The 21,354-nt window shown below is 42.5% G+C and overlaps 12 non-coding genes across 12 annotated transcripts; all 12 read left to right on the top strand.

Annotated features, from left to right (window-relative positions):
• The first annotated feature begins 720 nt into the window (after positions 1–720).
• On the top strand, positions 721–802 carry trnas-gcu (transfer RNA serine (anticodon GCU)). The gene has a single exon. It is a non-coding gene; the product is annotated as a tRNA-Ser (tRNA).
• A 479-nt stretch (positions 803–1,281) lies between these two features.
• On the top strand, positions 1,282–1,363 carry trnas-gcu (transfer RNA serine (anticodon GCU)). Its single transcript has one exon. It is a non-coding gene; the product is annotated as a tRNA-Ser (tRNA).
• A 1,591-nt stretch (positions 1,364–2,954) lies between these two features.
• Positions 2,955–3,036, top strand: trnas-gcu (transfer RNA serine (anticodon GCU)). Its single transcript has one exon. It is a non-coding gene; the product is annotated as a tRNA-Ser (tRNA).
• A 6,038-nt stretch (positions 3,037–9,074) lies between these two features.
• trnas-gcu (transfer RNA serine (anticodon GCU)) lies at positions 9,075–9,152 on the top strand. Its single transcript has one exon. It is a non-coding gene; the product is annotated as a tRNA-Ser (tRNA).
• A 2,699-nt stretch (positions 9,153–11,851) lies between these two features.
• On the top strand, positions 11,852–11,931 carry trnas-gcu (transfer RNA serine (anticodon GCU)). The gene has a single exon. It is a non-coding gene; the product is annotated as a tRNA-Ser (tRNA).
• Positions 11,932–12,961: 1,030 nt separating this feature from the next.
• On the top strand, positions 12,962–13,050 carry trnas-gcu (transfer RNA serine (anticodon GCU)). Its single transcript has one exon. It is a non-coding gene; the product is annotated as a tRNA-Ser (tRNA).
• Positions 13,051–14,081: 1,031 nt separating this feature from the next.
• Positions 14,082–14,163, top strand: trnas-gcu (transfer RNA serine (anticodon GCU)). The gene has a single exon. It is a non-coding gene; the product is annotated as a tRNA-Ser (tRNA).
• A 1,035-nt stretch (positions 14,164–15,198) lies between these two features.
• Positions 15,199–15,280, top strand: trnas-gcu (transfer RNA serine (anticodon GCU)). Its single transcript has one exon. It is a non-coding gene; the product is annotated as a tRNA-Ser (tRNA).
• Positions 15,281–15,749: 469 nt separating this feature from the next.
• On the top strand, positions 15,750–15,831 carry trnas-gcu (transfer RNA serine (anticodon GCU)). Its single transcript has one exon. It is a non-coding gene; the product is annotated as a tRNA-Ser (tRNA).
• Positions 15,832–16,866: 1,035 nt separating this feature from the next.
• On the top strand, positions 16,867–16,948 carry trnas-gcu (transfer RNA serine (anticodon GCU)). Its single transcript has one exon. It is a non-coding gene; the product is annotated as a tRNA-Ser (tRNA).
• A 2,149-nt stretch (positions 16,949–19,097) lies between these two features.
• trnas-gcu (transfer RNA serine (anticodon GCU)) lies at positions 19,098–19,179 on the top strand. Its single transcript has one exon. It is a non-coding gene; the product is annotated as a tRNA-Ser (tRNA).
• A 1,035-nt stretch (positions 19,180–20,214) lies between these two features.
• Positions 20,215–20,296, top strand: trnas-gcu (transfer RNA serine (anticodon GCU)). The gene has a single exon. It is a non-coding gene; the product is annotated as a tRNA-Ser (tRNA).
• The last annotated feature ends 1,058 nt before the right edge of the window (positions 20,297–21,354 follow it).

The raw sequence follows: 21,354 nt of genomic DNA, 5'->3' as shown, positions 1-21,354 counted from the left end.
CAAGCACTTGAGACCACTCGGCCTGACAAAACATTTGTTAAATGTCTCGATGGGATCGACACATGGCCCTGCCATTGCTCTGCCTAATTTTCATTGATTTCAATCAAGGGTTTACATACAGCAACTACAGTTTTTTAAGGTCATTTGCCACATTCAAATTACAGGATGAGGTGGCCGAGTGTTTTAGGCGATGGACTGCTAATCCATTGTACTCTGCATGCATGGGTTAGAATCTCATTGTGTAACAATTAAAATTCTCTGCTTTATTTTGGCACTGGAAGATTTTGACTTTCACAAACACTGGTAAAATTGCTGACTGCCACAGCGAGAGCACAGGACTTGGTATCTGAGTGGTGAAGGCGATGAACTGCATGTGTGGATTATAACACCAACCTCTTCACAAAACATTTGTGATTTCCTCTCTTACATGGCCCCACATGAATATAGAATCCCTGCGCAATCCTAGAGCGACTAATAAGATTCAGGTATTGAAGAATAGCTTCACCAAGGGCAACCTCAATGGTGGGATTTGAACCGACACCTCAACACACTTAATCAAGCACTTGAGAACACTCGGCCTGACAAAACATTTGTTAAATGTCTCGATGGGATCGACACATGGCCCTGCCATTGCTCTGCCTAACTTTCATTGATTTCAATCTGGGGTTAACATACAGCAACAACAGTTTTTTAAGGTCATTTGCCTCATGCATATAACAGGATGAGGTGGCCGAGTGGTTAAGGCGATGGACTGCTAATCCATTGTGCTCTGCATGCATGGGTTCGAATCCCATCCTCATCGTGTAACAATTAAAATTCTGTGCTTTATTTTGGCACTGGAAGATTTTGACTTTCACAAACACTGGTAAAATTGCTGACTGCCACAGCGAGAGCACAGGACTTGGTATCTGAGTGGTGAAGGCGATGAACTGCATGTGTGGATTATAACACCAACCTCTTCACAAAAATGTGTGATTTCCTCTCTTACATGGCCCCACATGAATATAGAATCCCTGCGCAATCCTAGAGCGACTAATAAGATTCAGGTATTGAAGAATAGCTTCACCAAGGGCAACCTCAATGGTGGGATTTGAACCGACACCTCAACACACTTAATCAAGCACTTGAGACCACTCGGCCTGACAAAACATTTGTTAAATGTCTCGATGGGATCGACACATGGCCCTGCCATTGCTCTGCCTAATTTTCATTGATTTCAATCTGGGGTTAACATACAGCAACAACAGTTTTTTAAGGTCATTTGCCTCATGCATATAACAGGATGAGGTGGCCGAGTGGTTAAGGCGATGGACTGCTAATCCATTGTGCTCTGCATGCATGGGTTCGAATCCCATCCTCATCGTGTAACAATTAAAATTCTGTGCTTTATTTTGGCACTGGAAGATTTTGACTTTCACAAACACTGGTAAAATTGCTGACTGCCACAGCGAGAGCACAGGACTTGGTATCTGAGTGGTGAAGGCGATGAACTGCATGTGTGGATTATAACACCAACCTCTTCACAAAACATTTGTGATTTCCTCTCTTACATGGCCCCACATGAATATAGAATCCCTGCGCAATCCTAGAGCGACTAATAAGATTCAGGTATTGAAGAATAGCTTCACCAAGGGCAACCTCAATGGTGGGATTTGAACCGACACCTCAACACACTTAATCAAGCACTTGAGACCACTCGGCCTGACAAAACATTTGTTAAATGTCTCGATGGGATCGACACATGGCCCTGCCATTGCTCTGCCTAATTTTCATTGATTTCAATCAAGGGTTTACATACAGCAACTACAGTTTTTTAAGGTCATTTGCCACATTCAAATTACAGGATGAGGTGGCCGAGTGTTTTAGGCGATGGACTGCTAATCCATTGTACTCTGCATGCATGGGTTAGAATCTCATTGTGTAACAATTAAAATTCTCTGCTTTATTTTGGCACTGGAAGATTTTGACTTTCACAAACACTGGTAAAATTGCTGACTGCCACAGCGAGAGCACAGGACTTGGTATCTGAGTGGTGAAGGCGATGAACTGCATGTGTGGATTATAACACCAACCTCTTCACAAAACATTTGTGATTTCCTCTCTTACATGGCCCCACATGAATATAGAATCCCTGCGCAATCCTAGAGCGACTAATAAGATTCAGGTATTGAAGAATAGCTTCACCAAGGGCAACCTCAATGGTGGGATTTGAACCGACACCTCAACACACTTAATCAAGCACTTGAGACCACTCGGCCTGACAAAACATTTGTTAAATGTCTCGATGGGATCGACACATGGCCCTGCCATTGCTCTGCCTAATTTTCATTGATTTCAATCAAGGGTTTACATACAGCAACTACAGTTTTTTAAGGTCATTTGCCACATTCAAATTACAGGATGAGGTGGCCGAGTGTTTTAGGCGATGGACTGCTAATCCATTGTACTCTGCATGCATGGGTTAGAATCTCATTGTGTAACAATTAAAATTCTGTGCTTTATTTTGGCACTGGAAGATTTTGACTTTCACAAACACTGGTAAAATTGCTGACTGCCACAGCGGAGCACAGGACTTGGTATCTGAGTGGTGAAGGCGATGAACTGCATGTGTGGATTATAACACCAACCTCTTCACAAAACATTTGTGATTTCCTCTCTTACATGGCCCCACATGAATATAGAATCCCTGCGCAATCCTAGAGCGACTAATAAGATTCAGTTATTGAAGAATAGCTTCACCAAGGGCAACCTCAATGGTGGTATTTGAACCTACACCTCAACACACTTAATCAAGCACTTGAGACCACTCGGCCTGACAAAACATTTGTTAAATGTCTCGATGGGATCGACACATGGCCCTGCCATTGCTCTGCCTAATTTTCATTGATTTCAATCTGGGGTTAACATACAGCAACAACAGTTTTTTAAGGTCATTTGCCGCATACATATAACAGGATGAGGTGGCCGAGTGGTTAAGGCGATGGACTGCTAATCCATTGTGCTCTGCATGCATGGGTTAGAATCCCATCCTCATTGTGTAACAATTAAAATTCTGTGCTTTTATTTTGGCACTGGAAGATTTTGACTTTCACAAACACTGGTAAAATTGCTGACTGCCACAGCGAGAGCACAGGACTTGGTATCTGAGTGGTGAAGGCGATGAACTGCATGTGTGGATTATAACACCAACCTCTTCACAAAAATTTGTGATTTCCTCTCTTACATGGCCCCACATGAATATAGAATCCCTGCGCAATCCTAGAGCGACTAATAAGATTCAGGTATTGAAGAATAGCTTCACCAAGGGCAACCTCAATGGTGGGATTTGAACCGACACCTCAACACACTTAATCAAGCACTTGAGACCACTCGGCCTGACAAAACATTTGTTAAATGTCTCGATGGGATCGACACATGGCCCTGCCATTGCTCTGCCTAATTTTCATTGATTTCAATCAAGGGTTTACATACAGCAACTACAGTTTTTTAAGGTCATTTGCCACATTCAAATTACAGGATGAGGTGGCCGAGTGTTTTAGGCGATGGACTGCTAATCCATTGTACTCTGCATGCATGGGTTAGAATCTCATTGTGTAACAATTAAAATTCTGTGCTTTATTTTGGCACTGGAAGATTTTGACTTTCACAAACACTGGTAAAATTGCTGACTGCCACAGCGAGAGCACAGGACTTGGTATCTGAGTGGTGAAGGCGATGAACTGCATGTGTGGATTATAACACCAACCTCTTCACAAAACATTTGTGATTTCCTCTCTTACATGGCCCCACATGAATATAGAATCCCTGCGCAATCCTAGAGCGACTAATAAGATTCAGGTATTGAAGAATAGCTTCACCAAGGGCAACCTCAATGGTGGGATTTGAACCGACACCTCAACACACTTAATCAAGCACTTGAGACCACTCGGCCTGACAAAACATTTGTTAAATGTCTCGATGGGATCGACACATGGCCTTGCCATTGCTCTGCCTAATTTTCATTGATTTCAATCAAGGGTTTACATACAGCAACTACAGTTTTTTAAGGTCATTTGCCACATTCAAATTACAGGATGAGGTGGCCGAGTGGTTTAGGCGATGGACTGCTAATCCATTGTACTCTGCATGCATGGGTTAGAATCTCATTGTGTAACAATTAAAATTCTGTGCTTTATTTTGGCACTGGAAGATTTTGACTTTCACAAACACTGGTAAAATTGCTGACTGCCACAGCGAGAGCACAGGACTTGGTATCTGAGTGGTGAAGGCGATGAACTGCATGTGTGGATTATAACACCAACCTCTTCACAAAACATTTGTGATTTCCTCTCTTACATGGCCCCACATGAATATAGAATCCCTGCGCAATCCTAGAGCGACTAATAAGATTCAGGTATTGAAGAATAGCTTCACCAAGGGCAACCTCAATGGTGGGATTTGAACCGACACCTCAACACACTTAATCAAGCACTTGAGACCACTCGGCCTGACAAAACATTTGTTAAATGTCTCGATGGGATCGACACATGGCCCTGCCATTGCTCTGCCTAATTTTCATTGATTTCAATCAAGGGTTTACATACAGCAACTACAGTTTTTTAAGGTCATTTGCCACATTCAAATTACAGGATGAGGTGGCCGAGTGGTTTAGGCGATGGACTGCTAATCCATTGTACTCTGCATGCATGGGTTAGAATCTCATTGTGTAACAATTAAAATTCTGTGCTTTATTTTGGCACTGGAAGATTTTGACTTTCACAAACACTGGTAAAATTGCTGACTGCCACAGCGAGAGCACAGGACTTGGTATCTGAGTGGTGAAGGCGATGAACTGCATGTGTGGATTATAACACCAACCTCTTCACAAAACATTTGTGATTTCCTCTCTTACATGGCCCCACATGAATATAGAATCCCTGCGCAATCCTAGAGCGACTAATAAGATTCAGGTATTGAAGAATAGCTTCACCAAGGGCAACCTCAATGGTGGGATTTGAACCGACACCTCAACACACTTAATCAAGCACTTGAGAACACTCGGCCTGACAAAACATTTGTTAAATGTCTCGATGGGATCGACACATGGCCCTGCCATTGCTCTGCCTAATTTTCATTGATTTCAATCAAGGGTTTACATACAGCAACTACAGTTTTTTAAGGTCATTTGCCACATTCAAATTACAGGATGAGGTGGCCGAGTGGTTTAGGCGATGGACTGCTAATCCATTGTACTCTGCATGCATGGGTTAGAATCTCATTGTGTAACAATTAAAATTCTGTGCTTTATTTTGGCACTGGAAGATTTTGACTTTCACAAACACTGGTAAAATTGCTGACTGCCACAGCGAGAGCACAGGACTTGGTATCTGAGTGGTGAAGGCGATGAACTGCATGTGTGGATTATAACACCAACCTCTTCACAAAACATTTGTGATTTCCTCTCTTACATGGCCCCACATGAATATAGAATCCCTGCGCAATCCTAGAGCGACTAATAAGATTCAGGTATTGAAGAATAGCTTCACCAAGGGCAACCTCAATGGTGGGATTTGAACCGACACCTCAACACACTTAATCAAGCACTTGAGACCACTCGGCCTGACAAAACATTTGTTAAATGTCTCGATGGGATCGACACATGGCCCTGCCATTGCTCTGCCTAATTTTCATTGATTTCAATCAAGGGTTTACATACAGCAACTACAGTTTTTTAAGGTCATTTGCCACATTCAAATTACAGGATGAGGTGGCCGAGTGGTTTTAGGCGATGGACTGCTAATCCATTGTACTCTGCATGCATGGGTTAGAATCTCATTGTGTAACAATTAAAATTCTGTGCTTTATTTTGGCACTGGAAGATTTTGACTTTCACAAACACTGGTAAAATTGCTGACTGCCACAGCGAGAGCACAGGACTTGGTATCTGAGTGGTGAAGGCGATGAACTGCATGTGTGGATTATAACACCAACCTCTTCACAAAAATTTGTGATTTCCTCTCTTACATGGCCCCACATGAATATAGAATCCCTGCGCAATCCTAGAGCGACTAATAAGATTCAGGTATTGAAGAATAGCTTCACCAAGGGCAACCTCAATGGTGGGATTTGAACCGACACCTCAACACACTTAATCAAGCACTTGAGACCACTCGGCCTGACAAAACATTTGTTAAATGTCTCGATGGGATCGACACATGGCCCTGCCATTGCTCTGCCTAATTTTCATTGATTTCAATCAAGGGTTTACATACAGCAACTACAGTTTTTTAAGGTCATTTGCCACATTCAAATTACAGGATGAGGTGGCCGAGTGTTTTAGGCGATGGACTGCTAATCCATTGTACTCTGCATGCATGGGTTAGAATCTCATTGTGTAACAATTAAAATTCTCTGCTTTATTTTGGCACTGGAAGATTTTGACTTTCACAAACACTGGTAAAATTGCTGACTGCCACAGCGAGAGCACAGGACTTGGTATCTGAGTGGTGAAGGCGATGAACTGCATGTGTGGATTATAACACCAACCTCTTCACAAATGTGATTTCCTCTCTTACATGGCCCCACATGAATATAGAATCCCTGCGCAATCCTAGAGCGACTAATAAGATTCAGGTATTGAAGAATAGCTTCACCAAGGGCAACCTCAATGGTGGGATTTGAACCGACACCTCAACACACTTAATCAAGCACTTGAGACACTCGGCCTGACAAAACATTTGTTAAATGTCTCGATGGGATCGACACATGGCCCTGCCATTGCTCTGCCTAATTTTCATTGATTTCAATCAAGGGTTTACATACAGCAACTACAGTTTTTTAAGGTCATTTGCCACATTCAAATTACAGGATGAGGTGGCCGAGTGGTTTAGGCGATGGACTGCTAATCCATTGTGCTCTGCATGCATGGGTTAGAATCTCATTGTGTAACAATTAAAATTCTGTGCTTTATTTTGGCACTGGAAGATTTTGACTTTCACAAACACTGGTAAAATTGCTGACTGCCACAGCGAGAGCACAGGACTTGGTATCTGAGTGGTGAAGGCGATGAACTGCATGTGTGGATTATAACACCAACCTCTTCACAAAACATTTGTGATTTCCTCTCTTACATGGCCCCACATGAATATAGAATCCCTGCGCAATCCTAGAGCGACTAATAAGATTCAGGTATTGAAGAATAGCTTCACCAAGGGCAACCTCAATGGTGGGATTTGAACCGACACCTCAACACACTTAATCAAGCACTTGAGACCACTCGGCCTGACAAAACATTTGTTAAATGTCTCGATGGGATCGACACATGGCCCTGCCATTGCTCTGCCTAATTTTCATTGATTTCAATCAAGGGTTTACATACAGCAACTACAGTTTTTTAAGGTCATTTGCCACATTCAAATTACAGGATGAGGTGGCCGAGTGTTTTAGGCGATGGACTGCTAATCCATTGTACTCTGCATGCATGGGTTAGAATCTCATTGTGTAACAATTAAAATTCTGTGCTTTATTTTGGCACTGGAAGATTTTGACTTTCACAAACACTGGTAAAATTGCTGACTGCCACAGCGAGAGCACAGGACTTGGTATCTGAGTGGTGAAGGCGATGAACTGCATGTGTGGATTATAACACCAACCTCTTCACAAAACATTTGTGATTTCCTCTCTTACATGGCCCCACATGAATATAGAATCCCTGCGCAATCCTAGAGCGACTAATAAGATTCAGGTATTGAAGAATAGCTTCACCAAGGGCAACCTCAATGGTGGGATTTGAACCGACACCTCAACACACTTAATCAAGCACTTGAGACCACTCGGCCTGACAAAACATTTGTTAAATGTCTCGATGGGATCGACACATGGCCCTGCCATTGCTCTGCCTAATTTTCATTGATTTCAATCAAGGGTTTACATACAGCAACTACAGTTTTTTAAGGTCATTTGCCACATTCAAATTACAGGATGAGGTGGCCGAGTGGTTTTAGGCGATGGACTGCTAATCCATTGTGCTCTGCATGCATGGGTTAATCTCATTGTGTAACAATTAAAATTCTGTGCTTTATTTTGGCACTGGAAGATTTTGACTTTCACAAACACTGGTAAAATTGCTGACTGCCACAGCGAGAGCACAGGACTTGGTATCTGAGTGGTGAAGGCGATGAACTGCATGTGTGGATTATAACACCAACCTCTTCACAAAACATTTGTGATTTCCTCTCTTACATGGCCCCACATGAATATAGAATCCCTGCGCAATCCTAGAGCGACTAATAAGATTCAGGTATTGAAGAATAGCTTCACCAAGGGCAACCTCAATGGTGGGATTTGAACCGACACCTCAACACACTTAATCAAGCACTTGAGACCACTCGGCCTGACAAAACATTTGTTAAATGTCTCGATGGGATCGACACATGGCCCTGCCATTGCTCTGCCTAATTTTCATTGATTTCAATCAAGGGTTTACATACAGCAACTACAGTTTTTTAAGGTCATTTGCCACATTCAAATTACAGGATGAGGTGGCCGAGTGTTTTAGGCGATGGACTGCTAATCCATTGTACTCTGCATGCATGGGTTAGAATCTCATTGTGTAACAATTAAAATTCTGTGCTTTATTTTGGCACTGGAAGATTTTGACTTTCACAAACACTGGTAAAATTGCTGACTGCCACAGCGAGAGCACAGGACTTGGTATCTGAGTGGTGAAGGCGATGAACTGCATGTGTGGATTATAACACCAACCTCTTCACAAAACATTTGTGATTTCCTCTCTTACATGGCCCCACATGAATATAGAATCCCTGCGCAATCCTAGAGCGACTAATAAGATTCAGGTATTGAAGAATAGCTTCACCAAGGGCAACCTCAATGGTGGGATTTGAACCGACACCTCAACACACTTAATCAAGCACTTGAGAACACTCGGCCTGACAAAACATTTGTTAAATGTCTCGATGGGATCGACACATGGCCCTGCCATTGCTCTGCCTAATTTTCATTGATTTCAATCAAGGGTTTACATACAGCAACTACAGTTTTTTAAGGTCATTTGCCACATTCAAATTACAGGATGAGGTGGCCGAGTGGTTAAGGCGATGGACTGCTAATCCATTGTGCTCTGCATGCATGGGTTCGAATCCCATTGTGTAACAATTAAAATTCTCTGCTTTATTTTGGCACTGGAAGATTTTGACTTTCACAAACACTGGTAAAATTGCTGACTGCCACAGCGAGAGCACAGGACTTGGTATCTGAGTGGTGAAGGCGATGAACTGCATGTGTGGATTATAACACCAACCTCTTCACAAAACATTTGTGATTTCCTCTCTTACATGGCCCCACATGAATATAGAATCCCTGCGCAATCCTAGAGCGACTAATAAGATTCAGGTATTGAAGAATAGCTTCACCAAGGGCAACCTCAATGGTGGGATTTGAACCGACACCTCAACACACTTAATCAAGCACTTGAGACCACTCGGCCTGACAAAACATTTGTTAAATGTCTCGATGGGATCGACACATGGCCCTGCCATTGCTCTGCCTAATTTTCATTGATTTCAATCAAGGGTTTACATACAGCAACTACAGTTTTTTAAGGTCATTTGCCACATTCAAATTACAGGATGAGGTGGCCGAGTGTTTTAGGCGATGGACTGCTAATCCATTGTACTCTGCATGCATGGGTTAGAATCTCATTGTGTAACAATTAAAATTCTGTGCTTTATTTTGGCACTGGAAGATTTTGACTTTCACAAACACTGGTAAAATTGCTGACTGCCACAGCGAGAGCACAGGACTTGGTATCTGAGTGGTGAAGGCGATGAACTGCATGTGTGGATTATAACACCAACCTCTTCACAAAACATTTGTGATTTCCTCTCTTACATGGCCCCACATGAATATAGAATCCCTGCGCAATCCTAGAGCGACTAATAAGATTCAGGTATTGAAGAATAGCTTCACCAAGGGCAACCTCAATGGTGGGATTTGAACCGACACCTCAACACACTTAATCAAGCACTTGAGACCACTCGGCCTGACAAAACATTTGTTAAATGTCTCGATGGGATCGACACATGGCCCTGCCATTGCTCTGCCTAATTTTCATTGATTTCAATCAAGGGTTTACATACAGCAACTACAGTTTTTTAAGGTCATTTGCCACATTCAAATTACAGGATGAGGTGGCCGAGTGTTTTAAGGCGATGGACTGCTAATCCATTGTACTCTGCATGCATGGGTTAGAATCTCATTGTGTAACAATTAAAATTCTGTGCTTTATTTTGGCACTGGAAGATTTTGACTTTCACAAACACTGGTAAAATTGCTGACTGCCACAGCGAGAGCACAGGACTTGGTATCTGAGTGGTGAAGGCGATGAACTGCATGTGTGGATTATAACACCAACCTCTTCACAAAACATTTGTGATTTCCTCTCTTACATGGCCCCACATGAATATAGAATCCCTGCGCAATCCTAGAGCGACTAATAAGATTCAGGTATTGAAGAATAGCTTCACCAAGGGCAACCTCAATGGTGGGATTTGAACCGACACCTCAACACACTTAATCAAGCACTTGAGACCACTCGGCCTGACAAAACATTTGTTAAATGTCTCGATGGGATCGACACATGGCCCTGCCATTGCTCTGCCTAATTTTCATTGATTTCAATCAAGGGTTTACATACAGCAACTACAGTTTTTTAAGGTCATTTGCCACATTCAAATTACAGGATGAGGTGGCCGAGTGTTTTAGGCGATGGACTGCTAATCCATTGTACTCTGCATGCATGGGTTAGAATCTCATTGTGTAACAATTAAAATTCTGTGCTTTATTTTGGCACTGGAAGATTTTGACTTTCACAAACACTGGTAAAATTGCTGACTGCCACAGCGAGAGCACAGGACTTGGTATCTGAGTGGTGAAGGCGATGAACTGCATGTGTGGATTATAACACCAACCTCTTCACAAAACATTTGTGATTTCCTCTCTTACATGGCCCCACATGAATATAGAATCCCTGCGCAATCCTAGAGCGACTAATAAGATTCAGGTATTGAAGAATAGCTTCACCAAGGGCAACCTCAATGGTGGGATTTGAACCGACACCTCAACACACTTAATCAAGCACTTGAGACCACTCGGCCTGACAAAACATTTGTTAAATGTCTCGATGGGATCGACACATGGCCCTGCCATTGCTCTGCCTAATTTTCATTGATTTCAATCAAGGGTTTACATACAGCAACTACAGTTTTTTAAGGTCATTTGCCACATTCAAATTACAGGATGAGGTGGCCGAGTGTTTTAGGCGATGGACTGCTAATCCATTGTACTCTGCATGCATGGGTTAGAATCTCATTGTGTAACAATTAAAATTCTGTGCTTTATTTTGGCACTGGAAGATTTTGACTTTCACAAACACTGGTAAAATTGCTGACTGCCACAGCGAGAGCACAGGACTTGGTATCTGAGTGGTGAAGGCGATGAACTGCATGTGTGGATTATAACACCAACCTCTTCACAAAACATTTGTGATTTCCTCTCTTACATGGCCCCACATGAATATAGAATCCCTGCGCAATCCTAGAGCGACTAATAAGATTCAGGTATTGAAGAATAGCTTCACCAAGGGCAACCTCAATGGTGGGATTTGAACCGACACCTCAACACACTTAATCAAGCACTTGAGAACCACTCGGCCTGACAAAACATTTGTTAAATGTCTCGATGGGATCGACACATGGCCCTGCCATTGCTCTGCCTAATTTTCATTGATTTCAATCTGGGGTTAACATACAGCAACAACAGTTTTTTAAGGTCATTTGCCACATGCATATAACAGGATGAGGTGGCCGAGTGGTTAAGGCGATGGACTGCTAATCCATTGTGCTCTGCATGCATGGGTTAATCCCATCCTCATTGTGTAACAATTAAAATTCTGTGCTTTATTTTGGCACTGGAAGATTTTGACTTTCACAAACACTGGTAAAATTGCTGACTGCCACAGCGAGAGCACAGGACTTGGTATCTGAGTGGTGAAGGCGATGAACTGCATGTGTGGATTATAACACCAACCTCTTCACAAAAATTTGTGATTTCCTCTCTTACATGGCCCCACATGAATATAGAATCCCTGCGCAATCCTAGAGCGACTAATAAGATTCAGGTATTGAAGAATAGCTTCACCAAGGGCAACCTCAATGGTGGGATTTGAACCGACACCTCAACACACTTAATCAAGCACTTGAGACCACTCGGCCTGACAAAACATTTGTTAAATGTCTCGATGGGATCGACACATGGCCCTGCCATTGCTCTGCCTAATTTTCATTGATTTCAATCAAGGGTTTACATACAGCAACTACAGTTTTTTAAGGTCATTTGCCACATTCAAATTACAGGATGAGGTGGCCGAGTGTTTTAGGCGATGGACTGCTAATCCATTGTACTCTGCATGCATGGGTTAGAATCTCATTGTGTAACAATTAAAATTCTCTGCTTTATTTTGGCACTGGAAGATTTTGACTTTCACAAACACTGGTAAAATTGCTGACTGCCACAGCGAGAGCACAGGACTTGGTATCTGAGTGGTGAAGGCGATGAACTGCATGTGTGGATTATAACACCAACCTCTTCACAAAACATTTGTGATTTCCTCTCTTACATGGCCCCACATGAATATAGAATCCCTGCGCAATCCTAGAGCGACTAATAAGATTCAGGTATTGAAGAATAGCTTCACCAAGGGCAACCTCAATGGTGGGATTTGAACCGACACCTCAACACACTTAATCAAGCACTTGAGACCACTCGGCCTGACAAAACATTTGTTAAATGTCTCGATGGGATCGACACATGGCCCTGCCATTGCTCTGCCTAATTTTCATTGATTTCAATCAAGGGTTTACATACAGCAACTACAGTTTTTTAAGGTCATTTGCCACATTCAAATTACAGGATGAGGTGGCCGAGTGGTTTAGGCGATGGACTGCTAATCCATTGTGCTCTGCATGCATGGGTTCGAATCCCATCATTGTGTAACAATTAAAATTCTGTGCTTTATTTTGGCACTGGAAGATTTTGACTTTCACAAACACTGGTAAAATTGCTGACTGCCACAGCGAGAGCACAGGACTTGGTATCTGAGTGGTGAAGGCGATGAACTGCATGTGTGGATTATAACACCAACCTCTTCACAAAACATTTGTGATTTCCTCTCTTACATGGCCCCACATGAATATAGAATCCCTGCGCAATCCTAGAGCGACTAATAAGATTCAGGTATTGAAGAATAGCTTCACCAAGGGCAACCTCAATGGTGGGATTTGAACCGACACCTCAACACACTTAATCAAGCACTTGAGACCACTCGGCCTGACAAAACATTTGTTAAATGTCTCGATGGGATCGACACATGGCCCTGCCATTGCTCTGCCTAATTTTCATTGATTTCAATCAAGGGTTTACATACAGCAACTACAGTTTTTTAAGGTCATTTGCCACATTCAAATTACAGGATGAGGTGGCCGAGTGTTTTAGGCGATGGACTGCTAATCCATTGTACTCTGCATGCATGGGTTAGAATCTCATTGTGTAACAATTAAAATTCTCTGCTTTATTTTGGCACTGGAAGATTTTGACTTTCACAAACACTGGTAAAATTGCTGACTGCCACAGCGAGAGCACAGGACTTGGTATCTGAGTGGTGAAGGCGATGAACTGCATGTGTGGATTATAACACCAACCTCTTCACAAAACATTTGTGATTTCCTCTCTTACATGGCCCCACATGAATATAGAATCCCTGCGCAATCCTAGAGCGACTAATAAGATTCAGGTATTGAAGAATAGCTTCACCAAGGGCAACCTCAATGGTGGGATTTGAACCGACACCTCAACACACTTAATCAAGCACTTGAGAACACTCGGCCTGACAAAACATTTGTTAAATGTCTCGATGGGATCGACACATGGCCCTGCCATTGCTCTGCCTAATTTTCATTGATTTCAATCTGGGGTTAACATACAGCAACAACAGTTTTTTAAGGTCATTTGCCGCATGCATATAACAGGATGAGGTGGCCGAGTGGTTAAGGCGATGGACTGCTAATCCATTGTGCTCTGCATGCATGGGTTAGAATCCCATCCTCATCGTGTAACAATTAAAATTCTGTGCTTTATTTTGGCACTGGAAGATTTTGACTTTCACAAACACTGGTAAAATTGCTGACTGCCACAGCGAGAGCACAGGACTTGGTATCTGAGTGGTGAAGGCGATGAACTGCATGTGTGGATTATAACACCAACCTCTTCACAAAAATGTGTGATTTCCTCTCTTACATGGCCCCACATGAATATAGAATCCCTGCGCAATCCTAGAGCGACTAATAAGATTCAGTTATTGAAGAATAGCTTCACCAAGGGTAACCGCAATGGTGGGATTTGAACCTACACCTCAACACACTTAATCAAGCACTTGAGACCACTCGCCTGACAAAACATTTGTTAAATGTCTCGATGGGATCGACACATGGCCCTGCCATTGCTCTGCCTAATTTTCATTGATTTCAATCAAGGGTTTACATACAGCAACTACAGTTTTTTAAGGTCATTTGCCACATTCAAATTACAGGATGAGGTGGCCGAGTGTTTTAGGCGATGGACTGCTAATCCATTGTACTCTGCATGCATGGGTTAGAATCTCATTGTGTAACAATTAAAATTCTCTGCTTTATTTTGGCACTGGAAGATTTTGACTTTCACAAACACTGGTAAAATTGCTGACTGCCACAGCGAGAGCACAGGACTTGGTATCTGAGTGGTGAAGGCGATGAACTGCATGTGTGGATTATAACACCAACCTCTTAACAAAACATTTGTGATTTCCTCTCTTACATGGCCCCACATGAATATAGAATCCCTGCGCAATCCTGGAGCGACTAATGAGATTCAGGTATTGAAGAATAGCTTCACCAAGGGCAACCTCAATTGGTGGGATTTGAACCGACACCTCAACACACTTAATCAAGCACTTGAGAACACTCGGCCTGACAAAACCTTTGTTAAATGTCTCGATGGGATCGACACATGGCCCTGCCATTGCTCTGCCTAATTTTCATTGATTTCAATCTGGGGTTAACATACAGCAACAACAGTTTTTTAAGGTCATTTGCCGCATTCATATAACAGGATGAGGTGGCCGAGTGGTTAAGGCGATGGACTGCTAATCCATTGTGCTCTGCATGCATGGGTTCGAATCCCATCCTCATCGTGTAACAATTAAAATTCTGTGCTTTATTTTGGCACTGGAAGATTTTGACTTTCACAAACACTGGTAAAATTGCTGACTGCCACAGCGAGAGCACAGGACTTGGTATCTGAGTGGTGAAGGCGATGAACTGCATGTGTGGATTATAACACCAACCTCTTCACGAAACATTTGTGATTTCCTCTCTTACATGGCCCCACATGAATATAGAATCCTAGAGCGACTAATAAGATTCAGGTATTGAAGAATAGCTTCACCAAGGGTAACCGCAATGGAGGGATTTGAACCGACACCTCAACACACTTAATCAAGCACTTGAGACCACTCGGCCTGACAAAACATTTGTTAAATGTCTCGATGGGATCGACACATGGCCCTGCCATTGCTCTGCCTAACTTTCATTGATTTCAATCTGGGGTTAACATACAGCAACAACAGTTTTTTAAGGTCATTTGCCTCATGCATATAACAGGATGAGGTGGCCGAGTGGTTAAGGCGATGGACTGCTAATCCATTGTGCTCTGCATGCATGGGTTTGAATCCCATCCTCATCGTGTAACAATTAAAATTCTGTGCTTTATTTTGGCACTGGAAGATTTTGACTTTCACAAACACTGGTAAAATTGCTGACTGCCACAGCGAGAGCACAGGACTTGGTATCTGAGTGGTGAAGGCGATGAACTGCATGTGTGGATTATAACACCAACCTCTTCACAAAAATGTGTGATTTCCTCTCTTACATGGCCCCACATGAATATAGAATCCCTGTGCAATCCTAGAGCGACAAATAAGATTCAGTTATTGAAGAATAGCTTCACCAAGGGTAACCTCAATGGTGGTATTTGAACCTACACCTCAACACACTTAATCAAGCACTTGAGACCACTCGGCCTGACAAAACATTTGTTAAATGTCTCGATGGGATCGACACATGGCCCTGCCATTGCTCTGCCTAATTTTCATTGATTTCAATCAAGGGTTTACATACAGCAACTACAGTTTTTTAAGGTCATTTGCCACATTCAAATTACAGGATGAGGTGGCCGAGTGTTTTAGGCGATGGACTGCTAATCCATTGTACTCTGCATGCATGGGTTAGAATCTCATTGTGTAACAATTAAAATTCTCTGCTTTATTTTGGCACTGGAAGATTTTGACTTTCACAAACACTGGTAAAATTGCTGACTGCCACAGCGAGAGCACAGGACTTGGTATCTGAGTGGTGAAGGCGATGAACTGCATGTGTGGATTATAACACCAACCTCTTCACAAAACATTTGTGATTTCCTCTCTTACATGGCCCCACATGAATATAGAATCCCTGCGCAATCCTAGAGCGACTAATAAGATTCAGGTATTGAAGAATAGCTTCACCAAGGGCAACCTCAATGGTGGGATTTGAACCGACACCTCAACACACTTAATCAAGCACTTGAGAACACTCGGCCTGACAAAACATTTGTTAAATGTCTCGATGGGATCGACACATGGCCCTGCCATTGCTCTGCCTAATTTTCATTGATTTCAATCTGGGGTTAACATACAGCAACAACAGTTTTTTAAGGTCATTTGCCACATTCATATAACAGGATGAGGTGGCCGAGTGGTTTAGGCGATGGACTGCTAATCCATTGTGCTCTGCATGCATGGGTTAGAATCCCATCCTCATTGTGTAACAATTAAAATTCTGTGCTTTATTTTGGCACTGGAAGATTTTGACTTTCACAAACACTGGTAAAATTGCTGACTGCCACAGCGAGAGCACAGGACTTGGTATCTGAGTGGTGAAGGCGATGAACTGCATGTGTGGATTATAACACCAACCTCTTCACAAAAATTTGTGATTTCCTCTCTTACATGGCCCCACATGAATATAGAATCCCTGCGCAATCCTAGAGCGACTAATAAGATTCAGGTATTGAAGAATAGCTTCACCAAGGGCAACCTCAATGGTGGGATTTGAACCGACACCTCAACACACTTAATCAAGCACTTGAGACCACTCGGCCTGACAAAACATTTGTTAAATGTCTCGATGGGATCGACACATGGCCCTGCCATTGCTCTGCCTAATTTTCATTGATTTCAATCAAGGGTTTACATACAGCAACTACAGTTTTTTAAGGTCATTTGCCACATTCAAATTACAGGATGAGGTGGCCGAGTGTTTTAGGCGATGGACTGCTAATCCATTGTACTCTGCATGCATGGGTTAGAATCTCATTGTGTAACAATTAAAATTCTCTGCTTTATTTTGGCACTGGAAGATTTTGACTTTCACAAACACTGGTAAAATTGCTGACTGCCACAGCGAGAGCACAGGACTTGGTATCTGAGTGGTGAAGGCGATGAACTGCATGTGTGGATTATAACACCAACCTCTTCACAAAACATTTGTGATTTCCTCTCTTACATGGCCCCACATGAATATAGAATCCCTGCGCAATCCTAGAGCGACTAATAAGATTCAGGTATTGAAGAATAGCTTCACCAAGGGCAACCTCAATGGTGGGATTTGAACCGACACCTCAACACACTTAATCAAGCACTTGAGACCACTCGGCCTGACAAAACATTTGTTAAATGTCTCGATGGGATCGACACATGGCCCTGCCATTGCTCTGCCTAATTTTCATTGATTTCAATCAAGGGTTTACATACAGCAACTACAGTTTTTTAAGGTCATTTGCCACATTCAAATTACAGGAGAGGTGGCCGAGTGTTTTAGGCGATGGACTGCTAATCCATTGTACTCTGCATGCATGGGTTAGAATCTCATTGTGTAACAATTAAAATTCTGTGCTTTATTTTGGCACTGGAAGATTTTGACTTTCACAAACACTGGTAAAATTGCTGACTGCCACAGCGAGAGCACAGGACTTGGTATCTGAGTGGTGAAGGCGATGAACTGCATGTGTGGATTATAACACCAACCTCTTCACAAAACATTTGTGATTTCCTCTCTTACATGGCCCCACATGAATATAGAATCCCTGCGCAATCCTAGAGCGACTAATAAGATTCAGGTATTGAAGAATAGCTTCACCAAGGGCAACCTCAATGGTGGGATTTGAACCGACACCTCAACACACTTAATCAAGCACTTGAGAACACTCGGCCTGACAAAACATTTGTTAAATGTCTCGATGGGATCGACACATGGCCCTGCCATTGCTCTGCCTAATTTTCATTGATTTCAATCTGGGGTTTACATACAGCAACAACAGTTTTTTAAGGTCATTTGCCACATTCAAATTACAGGATGAGGTGGCCGAGTGGTTTAGGCGATGGACTGCTAATCCATTGTGCTCTGCATGCATGGGTTAGAATCCCATCATTGTGTAACAATTAAAATTCTGTGCTTTATTTTGGCACTGGAAGATTTTGACTTTCACAAACACTGGTAAAATTGCTGACTGCCACAGCGAGAGCACAGGACTTGGTATCTGAGTGGTGAAGGCGATGAACTGCATGTGTGGATTATAACACCAACCTCTTCACAAAACATTTGTGATTTCCTCTCTTACATGGCCCCACATGAATATAGAATCCCTGCGCAATCCTAGAGCGACTAATAAGATTCAGGTATTGAAGAATAGCTTCACCAAGGGCAACCTCAATGGTGGGATTTGAACCGACACCTCAACACACTTAATCAAGCACTTGAGAACACTCGGCCTGACAAAACATTTGTTAAATGTCTCGATGGGATCGACACATGGCCCTGCCATTGCTCTGCCTAATTTTCATTGATTTCAATCAAGGGTTTACATACAGCAACTACAGTTTTTTAAGGTCATTTGCCTCATGCATATAACAGGATGAGGTGGCCGAGTGGTTAAGGCGATGGACTGCTAATCCATTGTGCTCTGCATGCATGGGTTCGAATCCCATCCTCATCGTGTAACAATTAAAATTCTGTGCTTTATTTTGGCACTGGAAGATTTTGACTTTCACAAACACTGGTAAAATTGCTGACTGCCACAGCGAGAGCACAGGACTTGGTATCTGAGTGGTGAAGGCGATGAACTGCATGTGTGGATTATAACACCAACCTCTTCACAAAAATGTGTGATTTCCTCTCTTACATGGCCCCACATGAATATAGAATCCCTGCGCAATCCTAGAGCGACTAATAAGATTCAGGTATTGAAGAATAGCTTCACCAAGGGTAACCGCAATGGAGGGATTTGAACCGACACCTCAACACACTTAATCAAGCACTTGAGACCACTCGGCCTGACAAAACATTTGTTAAATGTCTCGATGGGATCGACACATGGCCCTGCCATTGCTCTGCCTAATTTTCATTGATTTCAATCAAGGGTTTACATACAGCAACTACAGTTTTTTAAGGTCATTTGCCACATTCAAATTACAGGATGAGGTGGCCGAGTGTTTTAGGCGATGGACTGCTAATCCATTGTACTCTGCATGCATGGGTTAGAATCTCATTGTGTAACAATTAAAATTCTCTGCTTTATTTTGGCACTGGAAGATTTTGACTTTCACAAACACTGGTAAAATTGCTGACTGCCACAGCGAGAGCACAGGACTTGGTATCTGAGTGGTGAAGGCGATGAACTGCATGTGTGGATTATAACACCAACCTCTTCACAAAACATTTGTGATTTCCTCTCTTACATGGCCCCACATGAATATAGAATCCCTGCGCAATCCTAGAGCGACTAATAAGATTCAGGTATTGAAGAATAGCTTCACCAAGGGCAACCTCAATGGTGGGATTTGAACCGACACCTCAACACACTTAATCAAGCACTTGAGAACACTCGGCCTGACAAAACATTTGTTAAATGTCTCGATGGGATCGACACATGGCCCTGCCATTGCTCTGCCTAATTTTCATTGATTTCAATCTGGGGTTAACATACAGCAACAACAGTTTTTTAAGATCATTTGACACATGCATATAACAGGATGAGGTGGCCGAGTGGTTAAGGCGATGGACTGCTAATCCATTGTGCTCTGCATGCATGGGTTTGAATCCCATCCTCATCGTGTAACAATTAAAATTCTGTGCTTTATTTTGGCACTGGAAGATTTTGACTTTCACAAACACTGGTAAAATTGCTGACTGCCACAGCGAGAGCACAGGACTTGGTATCTGAGTGGTGAAGGCGATGAACTGCATGTGTGGATTATAACACCAACCTCTTCACAAAAATGTGTGATTTCCTCTCTTACATGGCCCCACATGAATATAGAATCCCTGCGCAATCCTAGAGCGACTAATAAGATTCAGTTATTGAAGAATAGCTTCACCAAGGGTAACCGCAATGGTGGGATTTGAACCTACACCTCAACACACTTAATCAAGCACTTGAGACCACTCGGCCTGACAAAACATTTGTTAAATGTCTCGATGGGATCGACACATGGCCCTGCCATTGCTCTGCCTAATTTTCATTGATTTCAATCAAGGGTTTACATACAGCAACTACAGTTTTTTAAGGTCATTTGCCACATTCAAATTACAGGATGAGGTGGCCGAGTGTTTTAGGCGATGGACTGCTAATCCATTGTACTCTGCATGCATGGGTTAGAATCTCATTGTGTAACAATTAAAATTCTCTGCTTTATTTTGGCACTGGAAGATTTTGACTTTCACAAACACTGGTAAAATTGCTGACTGCCACAGCGAGAGCACAGGACTTGGTATCTGAGTGGTGAAGGCGATGAACTGCATGTGTGGATTATAACACCAACCTCTTCACAAAACATTTGTGATTTCCTCTCTTACATGGCCCCACATGAATATAGAATCCCTGCGCAATCCTAGAGCGACTAATAAGATTCAGGTATTGAAGAATAGCTTCACCAAGGGCAACCTCAATGGTGGGATTTGAACCGACACCTCAACACACTTAATCAAGCACTTGAGAACACTCGGCCTGACAAAACATTTGTTAAATGTCTCGATGGGATCGACACATGGCCCTGCCATTGCTCTGCCTAATTTTCATTGATTTCAATCAAGGGTTTACATACAGCAACTACAGTTTTTTAAGGTCATTTGCCACATTCAAATTACAGGATGAGGTGGCCGAGTGTTTTAG

The sequence above is a fragment of the Oncorhynchus masou genome, unplaced genomic scaffold (genome assembly GCF_036934945.1).
Source record: "Oncorhynchus masou masou isolate Uvic2021 unplaced genomic scaffold, UVic_Omas_1.1 unplaced_scaffold_2638, whole genome shotgun sequence".
NCBI classification, from domain to species: domain Eukaryota; kingdom Metazoa; phylum Chordata; class Actinopteri; order Salmoniformes; family Salmonidae; genus Oncorhynchus; species Oncorhynchus masou.
The sequence above is the reverse complement of the archived record's forward strand: the minus strand, read 5'-3'. Positions and strand labels throughout refer to the sequence as shown.